Source organism: Mirounga angustirostris, unplaced genomic scaffold (genome assembly GCF_029215605.1).
Source record: "Mirounga angustirostris isolate CCGP_5_RB_7025 unplaced genomic scaffold, mMirAng1.0.hap1 SCAF_9, whole genome shotgun sequence".
NCBI classification, from domain to species: Eukaryota; Metazoa; Chordata; class Mammalia; order Carnivora; family Phocidae; genus Mirounga; species Mirounga angustirostris.
Genome location: NW_026991717.1, coordinates 45529016 through 45538365, shown reverse-complemented (window position 1 = coordinate 45538365; position 9350 = coordinate 45529016). Strand labels below are relative to the sequence as shown.

Below are 9350 nucleotides of genomic sequence, written 5' to 3'. Positions count from 1 at the left end.
CAAGAGCAAAATGAGTCAAGAGTTGAAACAACTACCTCTGGGTGGCCTCCTGCTTTGTTTTTTAAAATCATTACCGAAAAGCCAATGGGCACTTTTCACTTCTGACTAGAGTCAGTGGGTAGAAGGATGACGTGCCAACCCTGGCTTTTAAGTCCAGGGTCATCATCTGAAGGGATATCTCACGCGTGGCACCTCCCATGCGCCAAGCTGTCTGAGAGTAATCTAGCCATTATGATCAGAACGCTCACTACTCACCCAGCACTGTGCTAAGTACTCTACAACACGCCTTTACAACAACCCTAGAAGGACGGTCCTGTTTTTACTCCCTATTTACACAGAGGAAACGGAGGGACAGAGAAGTTACGTAGCTTATCCAAAGGCACGGAGAAAATTAATGGCATGGCTAAGGCACGACCCTGGGCAGTGTGAGGCCAGCATCAACACTCACCACGGTGCCGGTCCAGACCAGTCCCCGCTGAATCGTGACACTTTGATCATGGTGATATTATTCTCCCCATTTGCGGATTGGAAAACCAAGGCTCAGCAAAGTGGAAGAACTAGCCTGAGATCAACGCCTCAGCTGTTTCGTCCCCAGATGCTACCGCTCCGGAGCTCTTCAGTATTCTCTCTGCGATGGTCTTCACCCTCCCATCTTCTCTCTGACTGCATGTGCGACTGAGACAAACTGATTTCCTGAATGAGTTTTTGAATTAATGTTCTGGGTGGATTAACCCAGTTCTTCCATTGTGGAGAGACCAGGTGTTTGGCCAACATCATCTCAGGCTTTAGTCCTGAGGAAAGTACATACAGGTCATTCCAGCTCGTTCCTGCTAGTGCTTCCCACACTTCCTCAAAAACGATCACAAACACAAACTGCGGAACCCCAGCCTATACTCAAGCATTTCTAAACCCCATGGAACTGGCCTAAAAAGCACCATGATTAACAAGTACCCCTGTATGATTCTGTTCCTCAGGGAAATTTGGGAATGCTGGATAAAAATGACCTTTTGCTACCTCCTTCAGCCCCCAAATTAAATGGCAGCACAATGTCAGAGAGACCTGGCTTTGAATATATGGACTTTACATAAAAAACATTTGATTTGGTCACTGCTCTGTTACTTACCAACCATACATTCTCGAATAAGTTATTTAACCTTTGATACCTCAGTGTTCTTCTCTGTAAAATGGAAATAATAATGGTGTCTACCTCATAGCCTTGTTCCCACCTAGCTCAGTACCTGTTGTGGAGGCAGGGATCAACAAATGTGAAGTATTATTTTATTTTTTTTAAGATTTTATTTATTTATTTGACAGAGAGAGACACAGTGAGAGAGAGAACACAAGCAGGGGTAGTGGAAGAGGGAGAAGCAGGCTTCCCACTGAGCAGGGAGCCCGATGTGGGGCTCGATCCCAGGACTCTGAGATCATGACCTGAGCCAAAGGCAGATGCTTAACAACTGAGCCACCCAGGCGCCCCTGAAGTATTATTTATTATTATTTCTAGTACTCCAGGAACTTACATTCCAGAGGATTTTGTATCATTAGTTCTCAGAGAGGCAATTTCAGCCTTTGGCAGTAGGTACAAGAACCAATTGGTAGGGAAGGGCTCAGGAGGCTTTAGGTACTCCTAAAATCATACCCTACACTCCTTTACGGGCAGGTAAGGCAAGGAAGAGTGCACCTAAATTCCAAGCTGTATGGGCCCCCACTTCTTCCTGGGGCACAGGGCTCACCTCTGTAGCTCCAGGTCCCATCTGAGCCTGTCAGAGTGACCACAGTTCCCATAATGACTCGGGTCAAGTCCGTTGACTTTCAAGAGCTCCCACAGGTCCTGGAAAGCAGAGAGCCAGCAAGGAGTGTCTACTTATGGCTGGGCCGTATCCTTAACCTTAAGAGTAGGAAGTCCTGGGTCTGAGCCTCTCTAGCAGCTCTCAGAAGCACTACTTCTAAGTCAGCTCAAGCCTAAACCCCGGACCTAAACCTGTAAGTGGGGTGAGGGCAAGGACTTATCCATTCATTCACTTCCATAAATTTTTTTTATTCTGTCCCTGCAATGGATCAGACCCTGTGCTAGCCCTCTGGATGCCTGGTCCTGCCCTTCAGAAGTTTACTACCTAACAAGTAACACAGACAAACAAGCAAGGGTCACACAGTGTGAGTGTTGAGTATAACGAGAGACAACCTGAGAGTGCTCAGAAAATTCTTTCCAATTCCATTTCAAACCCTCAACACAGCCCACAAGGGACTGGGTCACTTGGTTCTTGGCAACACCCACCAGCTCCATTTCACACCCCTCTCTCATTTGCCAACTGCATGCCAACCCCTAGGCTTCTTTGCTATTCAGTGAACAGACCAAGTTCTTTTTTTTTTTTTTAAAGATTTTACTTATTTGAAAGACAGAGTGAGCAAGAGAAAGAGCACATGAACAGAGGCAGAGGGAGAGGGAGAAGCAGACTCCCCCTGAGCAGAGAGCCCAATGCGGGGCTCGATTCCAGGACCCTGGGATCATGACCTGAGCCGAAGGCAGACGCTTAACGACTGAGCTACCCAGGTGACCCAAAAGACCAAGTTCTTATCAGGCTTTGGACCACACTCTGTCCCCCACCTCTGCCCCTCCTTTTGTCTAGACTTCTTAACTGTCCCTTCTGCAGTTGACCCTCAATCCCCAGACCAAAAGACTTCATCACATTTATCTTGTATCTCTAGCACTTAGCATTGCATCTACCAGAACAACATATATTTTGGCTGAGTACTGAATAATGCGTCATTGCTGCCCTTCTCTCTCCTGCCATATATCCAGGCAATAGATGTATCCACACCTCTGCTGTCACTAAAAAAACTCTTCTATCTGCTCCAAAATGTCATCCTTTTGCAAAAAAACCCCAGTATATCCTATGAAATTACAGATGTTCTCTTAGCATGAGCCAATTCAAATTCTTATTTTTGGGTTCAGTTGCCTTCCCCTAACAGAAATAATAAAGCACTACTTTAATAGGAGAAATATTTAGTCAATTTTTATAATGTTGGTTGAGGTGGACTTTTTTTTCCTAAAGATTTATTTATTTTTGAGAGAGAGAGAAAATGTGGGTGCCAGCAGGGGTTTTGGGGGTAGAGGGAGAGGGAGAGAGAGAGAATCCCAAGCAGGCTCCCCTGGCTGATGACCCTGAGATCATGCCCTGAGCCAAAATCAAGAGTAGGATGCTTAACAGACGGGGCCATGAAGGTGCCCTGGTGGTGGTGGAGTTTTAACAGGAAACCTTTTTCTTCTCATTACCCGCTGATGAGCTGGAGAAGACTGCTGAATTTTGGGGAACTTTGTGAGCTGTTAGATTCAGACACTATTAAATATCATATAAATGTATACTTACGTAAATTATATTAAAAGCAAAGGTAATAAATATGCAAAACTCATCACTCCCTATTTATTTAAAGACATTTTACTACCATCTACACTCTTGAGGTTATTTACATCTATTGTATCTGTGTGATAGGTGAATACACTGTATAACCTGCTTCTCCTTTCCTGACTCTGCATTTAGTGATATCATGTTGGGAGCTTGAAATCAACACAGTGGAAGCATTTACCAAGGAAATCAGCAAATGGTACAAACCAAACCTTATTAATTTGGAGGGGAGCGTGTTTTTAAGCATTTACCAACACATGACTGCCACTAACCAAAGATGAAGTAGCCATTCCTGATTTCCAGAAGTTTGCAATCCAGTGGCGCACGCGCGCGCGCACACACCCACACACACACATGCTCACACACGCTCACACAGTTAAGTGTGACCCAAGTCAGAATGGCTTACATTAAATGGAGCAATGGACGGTAGCCAGGAATGGGGTGGCTCGGATCTGACTGATTTGCCTTTGGATGTGGGACATAAGATGAAAAGATTCACACAGGAGACCCAGAATATCTGCTTTGCCATCTAACTGCTTTTTTTCATCCTTATTAATTCTGCAGGAAGATCCTTATGTAGGCACCAAGTTTCGGCCTGTGATCAATTCATATGCTTACCTTCAGGTGAGGTGCTTAGCTTCTCCCTCGTCAGAAGATCAATATGTACAGGTCAGACTGTTTGAATATATCAGAAGGCTGGGAATGCCTCCAAAGATGGGTGCAGAGAACCAGGCAATCACCATGGTTAGTAGTAATTTGTCCTGTTCATTCCTGGAGCTCAGTAAATGTGTATTGATTTTTCTGCAAAAGATTAGCCAATTAGAAGCAGTAACCCCCAAAACCAAGATAAAATATGAATAGTATTAAAAATATACTGGACTCATTTGTGTGATTATAAAGGCCAAAAAACTGTTAAACAATTTAAAAGATGGGTGGGGAGTTGTGAGCCACCCAAGCTGCTAGTAGAAGAGAGGATGCTAGGTTTTGTTCCCCCAGCACATCCTTAATGGGGCTGTCAAGGTTGCTTTGTTGAACTTTAAATAGTTTTATTCCAATTTAACCTGTCTGTAGCACTTGTTTAAGAGAAAAAGGTCAGCCATTTTCAGTGTTTTAATTATATGTACAAACCTGTGTGTGTGTGTGTAGATAGATATAGATATAGATATAGATATAGATATAGATATGCGTGAATCAGGGAGTGAAAGGAGAAGATACTAAGGGACAAGTGAAGAGGAGAGAAAGGAGGGAGCAAAAGGAAAGAAGGGAAGACAGGGAGCGGAGAAAAAGAGGCAGGAGGGCGGGGAGGGGAGAGATGGCAGAGGGAGAAGGCGGGGAGGTAGAGAGCCGTGGATCAGGTTCGGGGAGGAACAGCGGTCTAGAGTCGAATCCCAGCGCTGCCACAGGCATCACTCTTCCAACCTCAGTCTCGGTTTCCTCATCTGTAAAATGGGATGAGACGGCCTACACTGCAGGGGTTTTCAGAGAACTCCATGAGCGTGCCTGTGCAAAGCTCAGTCCCGGTGCGCCCGCTTCGAAGTGTCCGCGCCGGGGTGTCTGCTGGGGGTGGGAGAGGTTGGGGGCGGGCTTCCGTGCCTTTTTCAAAGGACGCAGTTTCTCCACTCTGTCCTCTGCTTGGCCTCCCTTGAAAACCGAGCCCAAGCATCCACCCACTCAAAAAGGCAGCACGGCGTCGGGCACCAGGGCGTTCTGCTGGAGAGGGCGAGCGCGCCGAGCGTTCCAGGCGCTCCACCCGCCGGGCGGCGCGCCGCGGAGGCACGGGCAACCACCAGTGAACTTCCCACAAAGACAGTTTGCATCACCCGGATCCCAATCCATAACCTTTACTGGTCTCTGTAGAGTCATTACGACCATTAGGCTGTGGACTCAGCACTGCTTTAGCTCTTAAGTTAATACAACCGAGACTTTTTTACTTTCCTATTGGGAAGGCACATGTGCAATTTTAGTGATTTCTTAGATCATTCCATAAGTAAATCAAATATTCTTTCAAGCCCAGTTATCAAAATTGTGTCCTTTGATACCACGTCTTCCATCAAATTGCAGTAATCCAGATCAACACATTTTAAACCTCTGCTATCTCCTAATATCATCCCTACTAGATAGAGTAATTAAATTTGTACTTTTTTTTACAAGTCGTACTCAATAAATCTGAATAAATTAACAACGCATTACTAAGACTGCTACATTAAATTTGCATAGTGCATTTAATGAATATGCAGCTGCAAGTGAAAAGGTCTGCTACTGCGAACCTTCTACATTAGCATAACTACTTCCAGCATGTTTCTTAAATAATGCACTCATTTGCACATCACTGACTTGGCTAATTCTAACTTCAGTCAGGGTAGCCTTGTAATTAAGACTCTTGCTTTAATTTTTAATGAAGTTTATGTTACATCAATCCTGACAGTAATGAGGGGACATGGAAACAAAAAGGCTGCTAATAATTAAATTCACAAACCAGTTTGAGGGATAATAATTCCTGAGGAGAAATTACATGACTAATTATTAATTAAATATTCATACTATTGCACAGCCATCTCACTTAACTGCTCTTCTTGTTGGTAATAATATTGAGATGTGGATGCCTTTTGCCAACCATTCGGAGTTTAAGGTCTCTGGTTAATTTTAGTGCACCATTAATCAATATGACACAAAAAATAAAATTGTTTTAATTGGTATCATTTTATTGTGTCTAAATATTACTACAGTTGGTTTAGTTTGTGGAGAATTAATCTAGTTAGTCGGTGCCTGTTTTATGGAAACATAAATCCAGTTTATATCCATAAACATCTAATGGCAGGACAACTTGACCTTTTTTTTTGTAACATTACTGTTTACAGATAATTACACCAACTCTTTAAAAGGTTATTTAATAGCTTTGCATTCATCACAGTGAAATGAAAAACATGCAATATTATTTAACTCCAGCCTGTTCTGAGGAGGTCTCTGAGACCCCCATTTACCCCCGCTGAAAAGTAAGCAATATTAATGTGTGGGTTTTTAGGAAATGTATGAGAGCTTTCTTTGAGTGTGTACAAACAGATTTACATGTTTGGGTCTGCATATTTGAATGTCTAATTCATAACTGAAATGGGGTCTGGTTAGGAAGAAGGTATTTCCCATATTCACAACTTTCCATTGCAGGAAAACACAAGGATGGAGTTTTGATGATTCTGGATGTTAGAAATGGCAACAGTTTCCCTACAAAACCCGGTAAACAAACATTACAAAACCAGAGAAATTGCTATGATGAAGCCTAATTGGCTGTAATATTTATTGTAGACATGCTTATTTTTTTTCCTTCCGTTTTCTAAATGGTATTTAAGTGTCTGCATTTACAACACTGAAGTCTCCATCCGTGGGCAAGTTTACCAAGGACGAGAAAAGATTTACAATATTTAAGTGGATAACATTAATCATTACATTAAAACAGATCATGGCATTTGTTTAAAGCTCTGATAGATTCCGGACAAAATGCTTCATGGAGACCATTATGCATATTATAAAATTAAATAGACACAGAAAAGGGAACTTTTTATCCTGCAGGGGCATTTGGAAATTCTGAGCCAGGGCAAATATTTCATTTCGTCTTTCTAATAATTCAAACTAGTTGATTCATCAAACTGAACCAAGTCTATGACCATAAACCATGGGGCAAGGATTCCCCTCAGCTACTCTTGTCATTTTACTACAAACTGACAGGTTTGTAGGGCATTATTACTGGGCCTGATGTGTATCAATCGCTCCCTTTTACTAAATCTTAAAAATCTTTTTAACTTTTTTTATCTGTTCTCTTAAACTAACACCTGAAGGCAATTTGAAAAGACCACTCACCAGGAAATAGTTTACTGGCGTGGGTCAGTATAAAGATGTCACAGCAAGTCCTGGGTCCCTGGTCCCGTTTTTTGACTCCTTCATTTGAGGAAATCCTTCTGTGTGAGAAACCCTACTTGAGTAGCAGAAAGTCCTCCAAACTGGGTGAAGTGAAGATCACGGAAGTGTCCAGGCTTGCTGGTTAAAAACTCTGGGGTAAAAACAAAACAAAACAAAAACTCTGGGGTACTTGTTGGGGAGGAACCCACAGAGTCCTGCCTCTTCCTCCATTCACTGCCACATGCATGACGTACGTGTACCAGGTGTGGTAGGTTGAGGAAACCAACCCGCATCAAAGAGACCAGCTGACCAGAAGGACCCTATCATCTCCCTGTAAAGGGAAGCAGCCAGAATGCCAGAAAAGGTTAGTGCTTGGAAGCCAGACACACCTAGATTCTAATCTCCCTCGGCCTTAGTGAATAGCATTAATTACTTCATCTATCCAAATCACAGTTTTCTTTTCTGAAGGGGATGATCATCCCCCTTGGCAGGTTGTTGGGAGAACTAGTCATACACACAGTATTTAGCACTGTGCCAGGCTCATGAGAGACTGCACAAAATGCCAGTGATGATTATCACTGTTATTTCTTCCAAGCAAGATTGTCAGAAATTTAACCATTAGAGAGGCACTCCTTTGGCATAAACACTACCATCTTAGGCTTCTTTTTATTTTTATTTATTTATTTTTAAAGATTTTATTTATTTATTTGAGACAGAGAGCACATGAGAGGGGGGAGGGTCAGAGGGAGAAGCAGACTCCCTGCCGAGCAGGGAGCCCGATGCGGGACTCGATCCCGGGACTCCAGGATCATGACCTGAGCCAAAGGCAGTCGCTTAACCAACTGAGCCACCCAGGCGCCCCATTAGGCTTCTTTTTAAAAATGCAAATTGTATAACTTAAAAAAGGGATACCAGATAAAGCCAGAACTGGTCACCAAAGCCTTGTGTGAATTAATGTACAGCTCCCTTTTTTTCTGTATCAGAGGCATATAAGGCAATAATTGAGAGGTGAGTTAGATTAATGGAGGGAGGGGTACTGACATGATAAAAGAGGATGTAGAAAGGGGAGATGGAACTGATGAGGCAGAGAGGTTATCTATGTCTAGGCTGTTTAACCACCAAGGTATATTATAAGAAATTTCAAGGAAAAACAAAGACCTACCCTGTGGATGTGGATTTCAATGTTCTTTACTGTTAGCCCTGCAAATCATAACTATTAAGGCCATAATGATCATGCATCCCTACTCTTCTAGAACAGCTTAATTTTATTTATTCTGTCTCATATCTATCAGGACTTGGTTGGTTGAGGGGAGAGGGAAGAAGTGGTCGATGCTATAAAATAGTCCCTATCTAAAGGTTTATTTTGTGATGGAATTCCAGAAAAAAGAGAGCACACTGTCTCAGAAAATATTTAATGAGCATCATCAGATACCTGTCTTAAATACCAAGTGTCCAAAGGATAGAACTTTTCTCCCATGTCTCTTTTCCACACTCTATAATAAATGTCTGAGAAAGCACCACACAGATCCTTACCTGTAGCCATAACCAGGGTCTAGTAGATGGAGGAAAATTTCTGGTGTGTGGCTCTCTCTGGTTCTTCTGTAGGAAGGCAGTGAATGGAGAAACCTCAGATGTTGAGTTAGACAAATTCTAGCTCCTTCACTTTACTAGCCGTGTGATCTGGACAACTTGGCTGACCTCTCCAAGCCTCGCGTGTAACATGAGGAGAGCACCATGTACTCCCTAGGATGATGTTGAGGGTTAAATGACATATGTATGAAAAGGCTCAGGTGCTCAGTAACTGTACATAATGACCCTTTTTCGCTATCCCAGAATCAAGCCAAAATCTCCTTATGGGGCATGACGACTCATTGCTGGAGGAGGTTTACATATGGATTTCAAAGTTCCTGAGGCTGGTTCTATAATATGACATTTACCATGTTGTTGTTTCTTTTTCCTTTGATCAGTCATCCCAGATTTTAGAGGTCAGCTCTTATTCCAATTCTGCAGTCCAACAGTCTGCTTAAATTGTTATGAGGATTAAAAGAGATTGTA

At 42.8% G+C, this 9350-nt stretch overlaps 1 long non-coding RNA gene across 1 annotated transcript; it reads right to left on the bottom strand.

Moving 5' to 3' along the window:
• Positions 1–1514: 1514 nt before the first annotated feature.
• LOC123862318 (uncharacterized) lies at positions 1515–7879 on the bottom strand. The gene is made up of 3 exons (XR_006795193.2): positions 7257–7879; positions 4023–4205; positions 1515–1831 (listed from the first exon to the last, which is right to left on the bottom strand). It is a non-coding gene; the product is annotated as an uncharacterized LOC123862318 (long non-coding RNA).
• Between the last annotated feature and the right edge of the window lie 1471 nt (positions 7880–9350).